Raw genomic sequence first — 5922 nt, forward strand, 5'->3', positions numbered from 1 at the left:
TGGGTAATTATTAAGCTGTAAGAATTGCTAATTGTCTTATTAGCATTAAACAATTATGCAAATAATGGAAAATATACCATAAGAGTAATAAAATTACCTCCCTTTCTCTCTCTCTCTCTCTCTCTCTCTCTCTCTCTCTCTCTCTCTCTCTCTCTCTCTCTCTCTCTCTCTCTCTCTCTCTCTCTCTCTCTCTCTCTCTCTCTCTCTCTCTCTCTCCCCTTTTTTAAACCAATAACGAGATTTAAAATCCAAAGTGATGCTTATGGTTTGGCTCACCAGGGTTTATTGGGAACATCTTTGGAGAGGAGTGAGACCTGTGAGGGCACTCTGCAGAGGGTGAGTAGGACATCTTGAACCACATCTACCACGAGTTCTCTTGCAGGGCTTGTAGTACCCCCGCACCAGGCTGTCCCCCGTTCTGCACCCACCGCAGCCACCCGGGCAGCGACATGGGGACGCACAGGTGCCAATGGCTTTGGAGGACGACGTAGTGGTCACGTTCTCAGGCCAGGACTGGAGAGAGAGAGTTTGAATTTTGTACTATCACAGGCTTCCTATGGGAGCCCCTGTTCTCTCCCAAATAAAGCACGTGGTGCTTCAGGTTCGGTCTCTGTGAAAACAAGGCAATTTGTAGTTTTTCATATTGATTCAGCGCAAAAGTGAAAAATTCTGGCCTTTAAAAGTTATATTGTCTCAAGGATTTTATTACTATTGAGTTAGTAACCTGAGGTAAGAGCCGGCCTCTCTTCCGGCTGAGGTTCCAGCTGGATTTTGGAGGTCAGCCACAGCCGAATGCCCAGCGAGCGCCTTTGTGTTCCTGTGAAACGAGAACAAGACCTCATTTACCCCCCCCGCCAGGAAAAGGAGACTTCATTTATTCATGTCCACAACGAGCTTGGAAGAGGCAAAGTGCTTCTTTGCTTCAGCACGTTAACATTGTTAATCACTAACAAATATTATCGTTTTTCCAGGCTTTAAACTCTGCTCTGCTGATAAGGCACAGCATTTCAAAGCAGCCAGGCCACCTTCTGCTCCGGGGTGGGTCCTGCTCCCATGGTGATGCTGTGGTAGATACAGGTCACCTCACCCAATCTCGTGATCCAAACAGGTTTGGATCAGCAAAATGCACCTTCGCTTTCACTTTCTGATAAGAGCGGTGAAGTTTGCAGCTCCCAGAGAATCAGAGGGAGGATTCTGCCATGGCACATTGGAGATGACCACTGCCTGTTTCAGCTTCCTTGGAAGAGGGGAGGTCACCTTCTGAAACAAACACCATTCCTTTGCATTTAGCTCCCTGAGACTCTCTGGGACCCACCAAGCAGCTGTTTACGGCCTCTTCATTTTTTTTCCTTCTCACCTGGTGAGTGGGATGCAGCATGTGAGCAGTCTCCCATCCTTGTTGCCTGGAAATAACTTTCTGACATCAACCTCCAGCCTGTCCCATACCTCACTGGTGTTGGGGACAAGAAAGCTGGCCAGTCATCTTGCCGGCGGGCAGGAGGGACAACGAGGGAGACAGACTGGTTTCTTATTTGATGTCACGTTATGTTATACCTAGGTGACGGGACGCACTTTGCTCTGATGCTCACTATTTCTGGTCCTTTGAGGTTTTAGGATAATGGATTTACCATTCATGAGCTTCTCAGAGGCGTGTGTCGTGGAGGAATTTACCAAAGCGCCTCTTGCCGTAACTTCACATTTCACTTTCATCTTCTTTCAGTAGAAATTCGTGTTCAGACTTGAATTTTGTAATAACCTTTTTTTCTGCTACTTTGCAGGTCAGACCGGCCAGACTCGGAGGAGAGGCGGGTATCACGCGGAAGCATTTCTGGGTGAGTAGCTGTGAAATTGTTGGGACTTTCTTTTCCCTGGCCTGGGCCTTTCCGTCTCCGTGGAGTCAGCCTGGCTGCCTTCTGGGAAGAGAGAGCTGATGAGGCATGTTACTGATGAGACACGTACTTTTTCCCTTCTCGTTTTGAATCCCTCCGTTTAATACAAGCCATTGGCACGGGAATGTATGAGAGCTCTTGGCTACGACACACGCTTCCTATTGTTGGGGGTGAACAGCCCTGCGTACAGCCTGCAGCGAAATTATGAAGTAGCTCAATTTGATCAGCTGATTTCCCACAATAGCTAAAAGATGTGATTTCCATCTATGATGTTGCACTCTTTTATGAAAAAGAATGCATTACTTGATTCTCAGCTTCATGAGGCCCCACATTGTCTGATATAAGGAATCGACCCTTTCTCCCGTCCTCAAGCTAACAAATGTTGGTTGTTTTTCTTTGGGCTTTAAGGTAGTGCTAGTCATATATTTAAGCTTTTTCTCTGCTAATGGTAAAGTCCAGGCTGCTGCATATGGGAACCAGCATAAATTTAAGAGGTAATGGCAGAGGGTGATCCTCACTAGTCATAGTCATAGCAACCGTCAGGAAGCACTCAGCATTTCTCCCTTGCAGTTCGGTATCTAGGAAGAAAACTGAAAAGGACTGTGGAAGAGAATGAAAAGAAGACGTGCCTGCAAGTAGAGAAGAATAAATCAGCCCATGTCTGCGGACTGCTGCTCTCCAAAGAGCTTCCGAACACACCTCGGGAAGGGATCTAGGGGAACAGGCACTGCGCTCGCAGGACGCACCCTGCTCCATGCACCGGCAGCGCATCACAGGTGGGAAACTTCACCCAGCAGCACTGGGAAAAACGCAGGGAGTGCGGGCAAGGTCCACAAAACAGGATGAGGACGTGTAAGTTTCCTCCAAGGAAAAAGATGTAGAAGGGAAAAATATAATCCAGAGTAAGGATTTGTAAGCGTTGTCCTACAAGGACTGTCCTGGGAGAAGAGTGGTTGTGGGTGATGGGTAGGCAGCTGCACAGGCAGCTCCACTCCCTTCCTGCCCCGTTCCTCCCTCTAGTGCTTGTTCGTTTACCTGTTGGGGCATTAAAGACTCATCATAGCTATAAACTCCCGCAGAGCTCTCCTTAATCACCAACTAAGAACACTACACAAGTCGCTGATGCCTGTATTTTAAAAGCCATTATTGGGCCGGTAGTAATACTATTACTGCATTAGCGAACTCCTTCAGCGATGTCGTTTTAATCACCTTAGTGTATAATGTGGACCTGGTTCTCCTGGTGTACCAAGGGCTGTCCCTCCAACATAGCCCTCTCTTGGGGTGCGCGGCTTGGAGCCAGCGACTAATGGTTTCTTCTTCTGGTGTCTGCAAGCCTGGATGCCTTTCTGATACTGCCATCGCGGTCAAACACAGATGACCGGGCTCAGCGCAGGGAGGAAGGAGGTGAAATGGAGTGGCCTGTGATATACAGAGAATCGCAGCTGCTCTCCGAGCCCAGCCTGGCTTTCCGCTCCGTGGGTCTGTGTCGCCTGCCACCCAGCCCCAGCTGCCCCTTCCCAAGGCGGGAGGTAATGAGAAGGGACTAACCGCATTGATTCATTAAGCCGGGTTTGTTAGAAGACAGATTGTCATGTTAAACAAATATATTTTTAAAAAACTAAATATCGTTCCCTGGGCCGTGCCCCATCTGGGCCATTAAATCTGAAAGGGGTAACTACAGCTGTGTCAAAGCGGGGCTCAGAAGCTGATTTTCGCTATTTGTACTACTAGCAATTGGCAATAACTCCGTTTTCAAACATCGTTTTCTTCTCCTCGTTTCCCAGCGCTGCACTATGTAGATGGCAAGCACGGCAGGGGGATGCACAATGCTAAACAAAACAGTCTTTGCGACTTACAAAAAGAGACCCCACAAACGCATTTTCTAAATCCATCACATCCTCTTTATTTCTCACCAGCCCCTAAGTTACCTGATGACAGAGGATGGGAAAAGCTGCCCATCGTTAGCCAGATGGCTTTTCGTAAATTATGCAAATTTTATCAATCTAGTGAAAAGGTGGTATGGAAACGAAGCGGGACAGCTCCGCTTTCAGGGCTCTAGCGCCACAAGTTTCCGACTTGCGAGAAAGCAAGCATCTTCTTCTAGGGGAGGGGAGAAAAAACAACAACTTTGAGTTAATCCAGCGTTTCTTTCGATTGGCCCCTTGGTAGTCTGATTAATTTTGAGTGCAGATGTTTAGACTTTCCCTCGCAGAACACACCCAGTGCTTGGGAGCAGGCTCACCCTGCCGTATTTCCTCCTTGCCACACCGTTCGTGTTACGGTTGTGCAGCAACATATGCTAAGGCCTTATTACAAGGGATTCCTATAAATGGCATAAAGGATTAATAATGTATTTATAACACAACTTTGTTTTAGTATAAAGTGATCTATAAATTTGTAATAAATGTTTTATAATGTTTTTGTAGCCTGTTATAAATGATAAATGGGAGACTATAGATGCCACATCAAATATTCATGCTGCATTGTGTGCATTATTATGCCGTTACTGTTCAGGAAACCATTAATAATAAAGTGAATGGAGATGTAAAAGTTGCTGACATGCCCAGCAAGCCATTTATAATGAAATGTATAATCCTTACCATAAAGTAAATACATTGGCCAGTGATTGTTGATGAAATGGAAACACACTGAATTATTTGTGAGGTATTTATATATTAATGTATATTATCCATATCATGCCATAGAAATGCCATTAATATATTATATTATATGTATTATTAATTATTTTTACCTAATTTATAGGCGGCTCTTAAAGTGTTACCTTGTCTCTTCGGCAGTTGTGTCAACTGCATGAGACCTAGTGAGTTATTTTAACGTGTGGCGGGGTGGCCCTGGGGATTGGCAGTGGCGCTGCTGGCCCTGGACAGCCCCACCGGGGCAGGACTGCAGCGGGTGGCCGCCTTTCTGCCTCCCTCAGCCAGCCATCCTCTTCCTCCTCTGTGGGGACAGGGCTGACAATGATGGTGGTTGGCCACCGGGGATGGTGGATGGCTGTGGGTGGACAGCCACTGAGTGGTGGTGGATGGCTGTGGGTGGACAGCCACTGAGTGGTGGTGGATGGCTGTGGGTGGTGACGGATGGCCACCAGGTGATGGTGGATGGCTGTGGGTGGTGGTGGACGGCCACCAGGTGATGGTGGATGGCTGTGGGTGGTGGTGGACGGCCACCAGGTGATGGTGGATGGCTGTGGGTGGTGGTGGACGGCCACCAGGTGATGGTGGATGGCTGTGGGTGGTGGTGGACGGCCACTAGGTGATGGTGGATGGCTGTGGGTGGTGGTGGACGGCCACTAGGTGATGGTGGATGGCTGTGGGTGGTGGTGGACGGCCACTAGGTGATGGTGGATGGCTGTGGGTGGTGGTGGATGGCCACTAGGTGATGGTGGATGGCTGTGGGTGGTGGTGGATGGCCACTAAGTGATGGTGGATGGCTGTGGGTGGTGGTGGATGGCCACTAGGTGATGGTGGATGGCTGTGGGTGATGATGGATGGCCACCAGGTGATGGTGGATGGCTGTGGATGATGACAGATGGCTGTGGGTGGTGGTGGACAGCCACCAGGTGGTGGTGGACGGCTGTGGATGATGACAGATGGCTGTGGGTGGTGGTGGACAGCCACCAGGTGGTGGTGGACGGCTGTGGGTGATGGCAGACAGCCACCGGGTGGTGGTGGATGGCTGTGGGTGATGGCGGACGCCAGCCCCTGTGCCCATGGCCAACCTCCTTCCTGCCCTAGCCAGGATGATGCCTCTGGGTGGCCGTGCTTCCTCCTCCCTCCTTCCACCTCCTCACGCCTCCCCTGTGTGGCTGCCCCTTCACGCAGGGGGCGAAGGAAACTTCCTTTGTCCCCACGGGCCCAAGGCGTGGGCTGCCATGTCGCGACACGCCCACACCGGGAGGGCCGGGGCCGCGGCAGCCCCTGGTCCCTGTGGAGAAGCAGCCACCGCCCCCCCGGCCCCACACGAGGCCCCGCGGGGCCGCCGCTCCCGTCCCAAACCCGGCCGTTTTCTGCTC

The 5922-nt window shown here is 49.9% G+C and overlaps 1 long non-coding RNA gene across 1 annotated transcript; it reads left to right on the top strand.

Annotated features, from left to right (window-relative positions):
- Positions 1 to 348: 348 nt before the first annotated feature.
- Positions 349 to 4595, top strand: LOC134519306 (uncharacterized). The gene is made up of 3 exons (XR_010072185.1): positions 349 to 1360; positions 1779 to 1832; positions 2460 to 4595. It is a non-coding gene; the product is annotated as an uncharacterized LOC134519306 (long non-coding RNA).
- Positions 4596 to 5922: the final 1327 nt, after the last annotated feature.

This window comes from Chroicocephalus ridibundus, chromosome 8 (assembly GCF_963924245.1).
Source record: "Chroicocephalus ridibundus chromosome 8, bChrRid1.1, whole genome shotgun sequence".
Taxonomy (NCBI): domain Eukaryota; kingdom Metazoa; phylum Chordata; class Aves; order Charadriiformes; family Laridae; genus Chroicocephalus; species Chroicocephalus ridibundus.